Genomic DNA, 12,558 nt, shown 5'->3' with positions numbered 1-12,558 from the left:
TCATAGTCAGTACCCCGGCAGTGTCCAGTGCTTCCTCCCCAGGCCTGGGTTGGTGAGGGACACTTAATGGGGCCAGCATCTGTGAATGCCACAAGCTGGGGCTCCCTCTTCCCAAGGGACCTCAGCTCTCAGGGCTGTGTCTGAGACAAATAGGGAAATAGCCTGAGCATTCGGCACCAGGTAGGAATAGACCTGTTGTTACTAGAACCTTCCTAGCACCTGAACCTGGACTCTAGGGTCCTCTGCTAGACGAATCCAGCTTTTCAGCCATAGCTGGATAAAGCCTGAATATCCACTCTAAGTCAGTCACTTCTGCATTCTCTAGGACCTGGAGAACGTTCTGTGTTTGGAATGTGTGTTTAGTACGTATATGGCTGGCAAAGGTAAAGAACACAGACACCAGACAGACAGACAGCAAGACATCATCAAGTCAGTGCTCATGGGCTGGAAACCTGGCTCAGCAGGTTAAGATCAATTTCTCTCTTCTAGAAGTCTGAGTTCAACTCTCTGCAACTAGATGGTGGCTCACAACCATCTATAATGAGGTCTGGTGCCCTCTACTGACCGGCAAGCAAATTTACAGGCAGAACACTGTTTACATAAAGTAAATCTTTTTTTTAGTTTCTTTTTTTTAAATTGATTTTTATTGATCTCTACATCTTTCTCTGCTCCCCTCCCTGCCTCTCCCCTCCCCTTCAACCCTCTCCCAAGGTCCCCATGCTCTCAATTTACTTAGGAGATCTTGTCTTTTTCTACTTTCCCGTATTAAATAAATCTTGAAAAAAGAAAAAAAAAATCAGTGTTCACAGCATCCAGCAGCAGCTGCTGGCATGGCCTGGCTGAGAGCAGGCCGAGCGAACAGCATCAAATGGGGGCTGGGAATGCCCCAGAGTGACTGCTGGGGAGGCTGATAGCCTCCAAGGGTGAACTCCTGCCTTCCCTGGCCCACTGCAGAGCTTCTATGCCTTAGCATAGAACATAGTGCCCTCTACTGGAAGTATTTTGTCTGCTATTTTTCAGGGACTATTAAATGCTTGCTGTTTTTCCCTCTCCTGGCTGTAGAGCCAGGGAGCTAGACAGACCCAGGAGAGGTTTTGGAGGAGACAAAGGCTCTTAGAGTCTTCTCTCTCTCTCTCTCTTCTTCTTCTTCTTCTTCTTCTTCTTCTTCTTCTTCTTCTTCTTCTTCTTCTTCTTCTTCTTCTTCTTCTTCTTCTTCTTCTTCTTCTTCTCCTCCTCCTCCTCCTCTTCCTCTTCCTCCTCCTTTTCTTTTTCTTTTGATTTTTTGATCCAGGGTTACTCTATGTAGATCTGCCTGTCCTGAAATATTATCGGTAGACCAGGCAGGTCTCAACTCACAGAAAACTGCCTCTGCCTCCCAAATGCTGGAATTAAAAGCATGTACCACCACCACATGTTGGATTTTTTGTAGTAGGGTATGATCGTTTTTTAAAACTTGCCCCCTACAGTCTACTAGAGGGCCTCGCACACAGGAGCGATTTAATCAATGGCTGCTGATTTGATTGGCTGAGATCTTCTAAGGGCATGCTGACCCAGGCTCTCTCTAGGGACTCTCAGAAACAGCAGCAGCAGTACAGAGAGGGCGGGGAGAATTTGTGAGTGGTTTTTAAGCCCTGTGTTCTCACCCAGTGCTTAGGCTTCCTCGGATGGGCATAGTAGACACATATGGGGAGGTGGAGAGGATTTAGTAAATGCTCACGTCCCCAGCTGAGAGAGACAAGAGTTCCCCAGGAGTTCCCTCCTCCATCAAAAGAGGAACCCCCCCCCCCCCCCCCAGCTAAGTCTGAAATGGAAACCACCCCTGACACTAAACACAGCGTGGGATGGATCCTGGATTGGATCCTGGAACAGAAAAAGAGCATTGGAGGAATCGTCGGGGGAGTCTACACAAAGCCTGGAGTGTAGCTCACAGTAGCAGACCAGTGTTCACTTCTGGCTTGTCAGTGCTGACAGTGTAAAAAGAGGAGGGGGTGGAGAGGAAGTTCTGGACTTTCATTGCAGCTTTTTTTCTGTAAATCTAAGATTGTATCAAAATTTAAGTTTGCTTTTACAAAAAGAAATTCAGACCAGAGCCTTACATGGTGGCTCATCTCTAATCTCAGAGTCTGAGGGGCTTAGCTAGGAAGATCTCAGATTCAACCCAGCCTGTGCTACAAAGCATGAATCTGTTTCAAAACAACAACTTAACCAGGCATGGTGGTACAAGTCTGTAATTCCAGCACTGGGCAAGCAGAGGCAGGAGGATCTCTGTGAGTTCCAGGTCAGCCAGAGCTAAATAGTGAGACCCTATCTCAAGAAATAAAACAACTCAAAAAACTCATATGAGGGGCTGGATAGATGGTTCAGAAATTAAGAGCACTGGCTGCTCTTCCAGAGGTCCTGAGTTCAATTCCCAGCATCCACATGGTGACTGGGATCTGGTGCCCTCTTCCGGCCTGCAGACATACATGCAGGCAGAACACAGTGTACATAATGGATGAATCTTTAAAAAAAAAAAATCATATGAGAACACTTTTTAAAACTTTATTCTTGTTTGTTTGTTTGTTTGTTTGTTTATTTGAGACAGGGTTTAGTAAAAAAAGGGCTTGTTATATTATGGGGGATTGTTGAGACGAAATGCAAGCATGTGTGTTTCATTCCCTTGTCAGGCCCCTTAGTTCTCTCAGGTGGTTAATCATCTTCGCTCTCAACTTGACTGAATTTAGAATCATGGTGAAAATATACATTTGAGCCTGCCCATGAGGGATTTTTTATTTTTAGTTTTTGGAATTAGGTTATCGTAGGTGGGACGTTTCCGCCTTACCTCTTGCAGCACCGTGCTGTGAACTGAAGCTTCAGACAGAAGGAAAAGAAGACAGTCAGCCCAGCGCCAGCGTTCATCTCACTCTGCTTCCCGTGCTGATGGATTGTTTGCTTTAACTGCGAGCCAATATAATCTCTTCCGTATTAGTTACTATCTGCTGCTGTGATGAAATGTCCCAGCCAAAGCAGCTTCAGGGAGAAGGGTCTATTCTGGCTTGTGGTTTCAGATGGACAGAGTCCATCGTGGTGGGGAATGCATGAATGCATGGATGATGGAGCTGACTGGTCACATATTCTTCATCCATGGATCAAGAAGCAGGAGAGAGAGAGAGAGAGAGAGAGAGAGAGAGAGAGAGAGAGAATAGGAAGTGGGGCAAGCCTATAAACCCTCAAAGCCCACCCCAGTGACATGCTTCTTCCAGCAAGGCTCCACATCCTAAAGCCTCCATAACCTCCCCGTCAGTGCCACCAACTAGAGACTAATGGTTCAAATACATGAGCCTGTGGGGAGCATTTCTCACTCAAAACACCGCAGTTCCAGGCCACTAGTAGTGTGCACCTTTAATCTCAGCATTCAGAAGGCACGGGCAGGTGGATCTCTGCGAGTTTGAGGCCAGCTTGGTCTACAGAGCAAGTTCCAGGACAGCCAGGACTACACAGAGAAACCCTGTCTTGAAAAACCAAAACAAACAACAACAACAACAAAAAGAACACCACAGTTTCAAAGTCTCACCGGAACACAGTCAGTGCACTGCTGGCCTGGGTGGAGGGAACTCTGTTGTGGTCCTTGGCATTCTTAGATGCACAAAGAGAACCAAGGTAACAGAAATGAATGCGTGTGACTACATCTTTGTCCGTGTTCTTCAGATGGGACTTTATCTGATGCTGACAGGGATGCTCAGTTCAACCACTAAGCAGCAAGTATGGCTCCCAGGTAGGATCATTGTTTATGACTTTGTCTTCAAGAATATTGACTCTTCTGTCCATTTGGGTCAGTATTGAACCCATTCAATGAATTTGTAAATTTCAGGTATGGCATCAGTTCTAGAATTTGCTGCATTTGAGATGGGACTATAACCCCTGCAGGATGCAGGGTGAGGAAGGAAGGTTGTAAACTCAAGGCAGATGTATGCCTATATAGCAAGAACCTGTCTCAAAACAAGCCTTATCAGGAGCCTTTTGGGACACACTTTCTCTGAAATAGCCAAGGGGTGAGCCCCAGGCATCACCTGCTTTGATTTACCTCTTATGTCATAGCTACTGTAACCATTCAAGGACATAAGAAAAACCATATGAACAATGAAGAAAACGTTAGAAACCCAAGAAACAGAAGCAAAACAGAGCCAAACGTGTCTTAGTTTGGGTTTCTATTGCTGTGAACAGACACCATGACCACAGCAACTCTTACAAAGGAAAACTTATTGGGGGGGCTGGCTTACAGTTCAGAGGTTTAGTCTATTATCATCACAATGGGGAGCATGACAGCCTTCAGGCAGACATGGTGCTAGAGTTGAGAGTCCTTACATCTTGACCCAAAGGCCACAGGAAGTGAACTGAGACACTGGGCATGACTCGAGTATATGTGAGTCCTCAAAACCTGCCTGGTGCTTTCAGGCACAGCCTGGAGAACATAATGAGACCCCAACACAAAACAAAACAAGAAAGAGTTAATCCCTCTCTCAACACAGAGTCTTATTCCGTAGTCCAGGCTGGTCCATTCACTATGTAGCCCAGGCTAGTCTTAGATATTTAGGAACCCTCTGACGCAGTCTGATGAATTTCTTTGCTCTGGATCAAATTTTTCTCTTTCTTTGAATATTGAAAGGGTTTTTCCTGATTATTCTGAATGACACAGATGGGCTTTTTTTTTTCTAGATTTTTTTCCAAGACAGGGGTTCTCTGCAGCTTTTGGAGCTTGTTGTGGAACTAACTCTTGTAGACCAGGCTGGCCTCGAACTCAGAGATCCGCCTGCCTCTGCATTCCGAGTGCTGGGATTAAAGGCCTACACCGCCACCACCACCCAGCTCACAGATAGGCTTTTATTATCCTCTCAAATACTACTGATTTTTCCATTTCCTGCTTGCTCCCTTCGCGGCTTTTCCTGCCTTGGCCACCTGAGTTCAGGAACCGTAGCCCTGCTTCACCGCACCTGGCCTGAACTCTTGCTTCTTTTGAGAGCTGTCTGTTCAGTCTGTTCCGTTCTTTTTGTTTCTTTGTTGTTGGATTACTTGAACCTCCAGTGTTTAGATTTTTAAATCCTTTATATATTTTGGATATTAATCTTCAGGCCAATAGCCTGCAAAGATTTTTCACCTTTGCCCCATTTCTCAGCCTAGCAAATAAAACAACTTTAAAAAAAAGTTCGTAAGCTAAACAACCCCATCTCTTTATAGCCCTGATCTCATGGGAAGAAAGTTGAAAGAGGTTGGCTATTCTGGATAAAGAGAGTTAAGGGTCTTACCTGATGCTTGGTGGATCACAGTTCAGTAACAAACAAAAGGGTAGAGATAAACTTTGTAAAATGCAGGGGAAATTTGAGTCTGGGATATAGCTCAGCAGAGTGCTTGCCTAGCATTTGTGAAGCCTTGAGTTTTGGTCCTCTGTGACACCACATACCCTTAATCCCAGCATCTGGGAGGCAAAGGCAGGAGCATCAGAAGTTCAAGCTCCTCCTAGGCTAGGATGAATCATAATGTAACTATGTGATATGCAGATATACTGGTGGCCCCTATGAAAGGGTTGTTTGACTCCCAGGGGGCAATCCATAGGTTGAGAGCCCTAGACATGAAGGATCATTAGTTCCTGCACCAAAGAGAAATAATAGCACCAACCTCACACAAATCACTACGCTGGAAATGTGCTTCGTGCTCCCCTCTGATTCCCACCTCTAATGGGGGAGGTCGGTTTTTCTTTCCTTTCTAATCACGTTTGGAAAAAGAGCCACTTAGATCGTGTCATTGCATTTCCGCACAGAACAGTCATTCAGGCACGGCTGGTGGCGTACACTCCCTGGTCTCCCACTCAGTGTTGGCGCCGTGTGTTCTTGAGGATGTCTGTTTCCCAGTTCCTAAGATGGGTGCGGGTTCCTCCTGTGCTTGGAGTGTAACGCGAGACGACGGGTGATTCTGGCCCTAACTCACCGGTCTCCTATCCCCGAGGAGGCCTCTAGCTGGCCCCAGCACTGCCTACCCTCCACACCCACAGAAAGCCAGCCCTGCTTTCTTGAGAGCCTGCAGAATCCTGCAAGGGCTCAGCCTCATAGCTCCCACTCAGGCACCTCAGCAGACCTCTACATGCCGGTAATTTCCTGCAGTCACTTGCTCCAATGCCCCTGTCTCAGACCAAATTCCCTGACCTTCTCACCAGCCACAGAGAGTCCTCCCCTCCCAGGACTTCCTGGAGGCCTCGAAGGGGCTTATGGCCACCTGGTTAGCACTTGTGGGCTGCTTCTGTTTCTCTTGAATGTCAGCTGTCCCAGGGCAGGGGCTGTGTTTTCTTCACAGTTGTACCTCCAGCCTGAGATCACGTCTGGAGCATAGCAGGTGCTCAGTAAATATTTGTTGGATGAATAAATGTATGACTGTGCCGAACATGTCACACCTCTTCACACTCCCGTGCCTGGGCATATGGGATTTCTTCATCCTGGAAGCTGAACTGTTTTTTCTTTTTCTTTTTCTTTTTCTTTTTTCTTTCTTTTTTTTTTTAATACAGGACTTACCTTCTATGTGTGTACCTAATTCACAGAACTCTTTTTTGTGTGTGTGGGGGGGCATAGTCACAAGAATAGGTCCTGAAGAGCCACGTTAATATTTTGTGACTGTCACCAAACCACACCAGTCACCAGGGTTGGCTACTTGACCCTTGGATCAAAGTCTCTGTCCCAGAAGGAGTTAGGTTTTATATTCCAATCTTAGCCTGTCTGGAATAAAAAGAAGCTGTGATATGGACCATTATCTACTGTTACAGGCTGCATAGCAAAGGAGTAGTAAATCAAGGTTACAGAAGGGTTGAGGATGGAGAAGCTGGGCTCAGGGTCCATAGGGAAACAATCCACGGGTCGTTTCTTCAGCTACTGCATAGCAGAGCGTTCCCTTAGCTCTGCTCCCTTAGTTCCTCAGGGATTGCCCTTCACTTTACGGAGTCTTGCTCTGGGTTGTCCTGAGAGCAGCTCACAGCAATGACCAATAGGTACAGTGGTACAAAAACATAGCCCTTGCCCTTGGCTCGGGACAGCACAGAAGGCTGACCCTAACTCCAGAGCTCCCTGAGGTCTGGGAAGCTGGAGAACACCAGCTGCGGTCCCACACACCCCAAAGGAGCCCAGCAAGCCTTCAGCATGCCCATCACAGACACAGATTCTCTGAGAGCGGAACCTCAGGCCAAATGCGGAGGGTTGCTCCAGGAGGCCGAGGAAATAACAGCTGGAGGCCTCACCTCACCAGTAATGGCGTCCAGGGCAGCCTTTGACCTTGCTGGGTTTGGATACTAAAGAAGGGCAGCTCCAGTGAGGATCTTCAGCTTAGACCCACCGAGGTAGGTCGAATTCCCTCAGCTGACCCCAGCTCCATGGTAGTTCACTACGTTAGGGCTGAGTTGCAAGGACCCCTGCTTAATCCAGAGGCACTCCGGGAGGGCCTTATTGCTGCTGGGATCCGCAGTTAGCAATCCCTGCTCTGCCTTTTAACACAGCAGCTGTTCAAATGTTTGCACCTGGCGCCTAGCGTTTCCTCTTCTGAGCCAGGGCACAGTCACTTCCCATGTAAAGCCTGGAAAAGCTTCAGACTGAAGGCATCACAGATGCTCAGAGGTCCTCAGATGCGTCCCAGAAACATTACATCCCGGGCTCTCTGCTGCCTTTTAGGAAGCAAGGTGAGTCCCGCTAATCACCCACCACCCACCACCACAGTCACGGCCAGCCTTTAGCGCAGTCCCTTGCTGGCCATGACAAGTGCGCAGAAGCTGGGGAGTCTGCGGGGTCGCTTCATGGGATCCTGAGGTCTGCCAGTCCGAGACTTCAGGGGTAGGGACCTCAGGACCTGTCCCCCCAAGAGAGCCTGTCGCTTCTAGTTGCTAATTTGCCAGTGTCTTCCAACCCTGTGGTTTTGCCTTCATTTTGAGGGGAGGGCCGAGAAGGGCTTTGCTTTCTAAACTGCATGAATAAATAGCATTGCGCAGCTGTGCCGGTGAGGCTTTCCAGATGTGCACGGACCCCTTGGAGTCAGAGAATCTAAGGAACATGTTTTGTTTTTAAACCCTGGCTTTGGCATCTGGTCCGGACCTGTGGGCTGCGGAATCAAACTGTGAAGCCAGACAGGTGGTTAAGGCAAGGCTCTTACGCACCAATTAGTGCTCTAAAAAATATTCGTAATAATGTGTACTATGTGTGCGGGGGGAGTGCTCGTGAGTGTGGAAACCAGAAGCTTTGGATCCTCTGGATCTGGAGTCCAAGGTGCTGGTTCCTGATTGGCTATGTGAGTGCCAGGGACTGAACCATGTGAGTGCCAGTAACCGACTGGGGTCCCCTGGAAAAGCATTACTTGCTCTTAACCATGAAGCCGTCTCTCCAACTACCTCTCTCTCTCTCTCTCTCTCTCTCTCTCTCTCCCTTTCTCTCTCTCTCTCTCTTCCTGGAGACAGAGTCACACCATGTGCCTCTGGAATCCTCTACTTACCTGTGTAGACCAGGCTAGCCTTGAAGTCAGAGTTCAACTTACCTCTATTTCCCCATTACTGTGTTGAAAGGTGTGGGCACCACCACACCCAGCTGGATTAGCCTTGTGGGAGTGGCTTGAACTAGTTTTGGAGAGAGTGGGTCCTGATCAAAGGACAGTGGGCACTTCTGTTCTCCGCCACTCTGTAACTCAGCAAGAAGGCCCTCCCCAGAGACTGCCCCTCCAGCTTGCTGTCCAAGTTCTTGGAACAGAAAACCAAATAAATTATTCTTTATAAATTATCCACCAATTTTATTTGGTCTTAGTGAAGACAACCGGGGCCTCCAAGGGTGGACATATGGTGGCAACACTGGGGACCGGGGCCTTATGTGAGGTCCATCCTCTTTGCCCCAGAGTGGGGCTCCCTCTACATGTAGCTGGGGAAGATGGCTCCAAAAGTGACATTGTCACCCCACCATCTCCCAGACTGATAGCCCATCCCTTAGGCCTCTCTTAGGGACAGGGACTCTGGCTGGCAGGCTCAGAATACATACCTGCCAATCGCACAAAAAGGATGGAGTTGCTCAAAGGAAGTGGAATGAGGAGGAAGAGCCCAGCTCCTGGTCAGTTACCAGCTCTTGGAAAACCTCAGTCATGTCAACCACACAGTAAGCAAGCAAAAGCCGCAAACAGTCCCTGCCCCTAAAGCACTATTATCCTGCTATTAGTACCTTCAACATCTTTTTAAAAAAGATTTACTTACTTTATTTTATGTGCATATATGTCTGTGTGAGGGTACCAGGTCATCTGGAACTAGAGTTACAGTTGCAAGCTGCCATGTGGGAACTGAACTCAGGTCCTCTGGAAGAGTAGGCAGTGCTCTTAACCTCTGAGCTACCTCTCCAGTCCCTACCTTTAGCATCTTATTCATTTGTTTGGTGTGCGTGTGTGTTCCTATCTGGGGGGGGGGGTAGAAAATATGCTGGGCAGTGGTGCGCTCATTTAGTTCCAGCACTTAGAAGGCAGAGGACAGTCAGGGCTACACAGAGAAACCCCGTCTCAAAGAAAGAAAGAAAGAAAGAAAGAGAGAGAGAGAGAGAGAGAGAGAGAGAGAGAGAGAGAAAGAAAGAAAGAAAAGAGAAAGAAAGAAAGAAAGAAAGAAAGAAAGAAAGAAAGAAAGAAAGAAAGAGAAAAAGAAAAAGTAGTGTGGTGGTGCATACCTTTGATACCAGCAGCATTTGGGAGCTAGAGACAGGAGGATCTCTGTGAGTTCGAGGCCAGCCTGGTCTACATAATCACTTCTGGGTTAGCCAAGGCTACTTAGTGAGACTCTATTCCAAAAAAGGCAGAAAGGCAGATGGATGCTAAGATGACCTAGTGCTACATGTTTTTCCACGCAGCATCCATCTCACAGATACACCTGCTTCCTGTTGAGTTCTGTCCTGCCCAGTGGCTGGTGAATGTTAATTGTCAATTGGATAGAACAAAGAGTTCCTAGGGAGACAGGGCTCCAGGCCTGCCTGCGGGAGATCATCTCCATCGCTTTAAATTGAGGCAGGAAGCTCTGCCACTGCGGGCGGGCGGTACCTGTGCCCTGACTGTGATGCTGCACTATAGACAGGAGAAAGGCAGCTGAGCCTGCTTCTTACACGGATGCATTCTCTGTCCTCTCTTCTCTGAGTGCAGCCTCTGGCTCTTCCCTGCCGCTGCCGTGTCTTCCCCTCCACAATGAACTGCATCCCTCCGGAACTGTGAGCTAGCGTCAACTCTCTCCTTTAAGTCACTTTCACTAGAGTCCTTTATCACTGCAGAATAACCAGGCCACCGGGCTGTTCTCTTGATTCCTGGGCTTTAGGTAGCCTTGCCTCTTGTCTCTGCGTAGGTAGCTGCATAGGTAGCTGGCACCTGTCGGCTCTGTTTTCACACTCGCGAGACATTGATAATAGGTTCAAGGGGGAGAAACTGAACCAAGGGCCGAGAGAGTTGTCTGCTCATTACAGCTGCTGTCACATCTTTTCAAGAATAGCTGGGGGCTGGGTTGGGATGAGGGGTCAAGCGCAGCCCAGCAGACACAAGGCCCCAGGTTCCGCCACCACCACCACCACCCTGACACACAAGGCAAAATATATGGAAGCTGGATTTTTTTTTAAAGCATAAAAAGGCTTTATTTGCAGGAGAACAGGAATTTATTTGTTTGTTTGTTTGTTCATTTTTTGAGGGGGTTGTTTGTTTTTCGAGATAGGGTTTCTCTGGAGCTTTTGGAGCCTGTCCTGGAACTTGCTCAGTACACCAGTCTGGCCTTGAACTCACAGAGATCCCCCTGTCTCTGCCTCCCGAGTGTTGGGATTAAAGGCCTGCACCACCACAGCTCAGAATGAGTGTAAGACCCCTCAAGGCATATGAATGGCCAGGTCCCTCCCTGTGGACCTCTAACTGCCAGGTTCCACCCAAGAACTCTCTAACTTCCTCACTGCTGGACCCAACCCCCACCCTAGAGAGTAAAAAGTCCAATCTCTGGGTGTGAAATTCCACCAATCTCCACCCTGGAAAACTCCACCCTGAAAAGTTCTACCCCTTCCCAAGAAACTCAATATAAGCCCTGTATCCTGTTCACTTTGCTGTGGTTTCTCACCAGCACAGAGGCAGCCACCCTCCTGGATTTTTTCCCCTCCTAATAAATCTCCTGCGTGAGGTTTGTTGAGCAGTGTGAGTTTGCGGTATTCCTTGACTCCTGGCTGCAGGATGCCTTTTCATCTGGGCTGTAATGCTTACAATGAGGGCAGGGATTTAATAAAACAAGCCAAAACCTGCGGCCTCAGACTCCTCCTCCTTCTGTCTTTCCTCTCTGCTGGACTGGGGGCAGAACCAGCAGCAGGAGCTGCAGAGCCGTGGGCAGCAGAGACAGCCACAGCCCCACCAGCAGGCACAGTAGCGAGCTTGCTAACACCCTGAGCAATGATGTCCTCAGTGTGGTTTCCATTTAGCCCACTGATGACCTTGTTGAGACAGTCATCATCCGCCTCATTACCCATGCTGTCTAGTATCTTCTGATGTCATTGATGCTGGGAGAGGAGACACCCCCTCCCCACGAGGGAGGCCAGCAGGTAAGAGGCCTCACTCCTGTGACTTTGGTGGCAGCCGTGGCAGTGGTGGCGGGCAGTGAAAAGAAACTGGATTTTCTGTAATCTCCTAGTGGAGATCTTTGCCACTGTGTGTTTGGGTGACAATAACATTTCTATGCTAACCAAAATTAACTTTAAAACCTTACTCTTTCTTTAGAAGTGCTTTTTCGGCCAGGCGGTTGGTGGTGCAGGCCTTTAATCCCAGCACTCAGGAGGCAGAGACAGGCAGATATTTGTGAGTTCAAGGCTAGCCTGGTCTACAAAGTGAGTTCCAGGATAGACAGAGTTGTTACACAGAGAAACCCTGTCTCGAAAGACAAAAGGAAAAAAAAAAAGGTGCTTTCTTGTAGATTTGATCACCACCAATGCCTAGCAATTCCCATGGCTCCATCTTTGGCTCCATCCTCACCCTGAACCTCTAAAGTGCCTGACAGACTTATAGCACCTCCATTTGTACCCCCTTCTCAGGCTTGACACACCCCAGTCCACAGACCTGCCTATCCCCAGGCCTGTTCCTCTCACAGGCTCCTTGTCTCAGTAAAGGACAATTCTGTCCCCTACACAATCAGAACCAAATCTGTTGAGTCCTCTTTTAAATTTTATTTTATTTTTAAATCAGGCGCTGGAGAGATGACTCAATGCTTAAGAGCACTTGCCGCTGTTGCAGAGGGCCTGGGTTTGGTTCCCAGCACCTACCTGGTGGCTCAGAACATTTCCCACTCCAGGAGACCTGATACCCTCCTCTGGCCTTCTCAGCTACCTGCACACATGTGCATATTCACCAACACAGATACACACACATACACATGTGACTTAGTTAGGGTTTCTATTGCTGTGGAGAGTCACAATTCAAGATAGGGTTTCTCTTTATGGCTTTGGAGCTTGTCTTGGAACTCGCAGACTAGTCTAGCCTTGAACTCACAGAGATACACCTATCTCTGCCTCCCAAGTGCTGGGATTAAAG

At 48.1% G+C, this 12,558-nt stretch overlaps 1 pseudogene; it reads right to left on the bottom strand.

The window, feature by feature from the left end:
• Window positions 1–11,240: 11,240 nt before the first annotated feature.
• On the bottom strand, window positions 11,241–11,705 carry LOC148118983 (large ribosomal subunit protein P2 pseudogene; annotated as a pseudogene).
• Between the last annotated feature and the right edge of the window lie 853 nt (window positions 11,706–12,558).

The sequence above is a fragment of the Myodes glareolus genome, chromosome 19 (genome assembly GCF_982192425.1).
Source record: "Myodes glareolus chromosome 19, mMyoGla1.1, whole genome shotgun sequence".
Classification (NCBI taxonomy): domain Eukaryota; kingdom Metazoa; phylum Chordata; class Mammalia; order Rodentia; family Cricetidae; genus Myodes; species Myodes glareolus.
The sequence above is the reverse complement of the archived record's forward strand: the minus strand, read 5'-3'. Positions and strand labels throughout refer to the sequence as shown.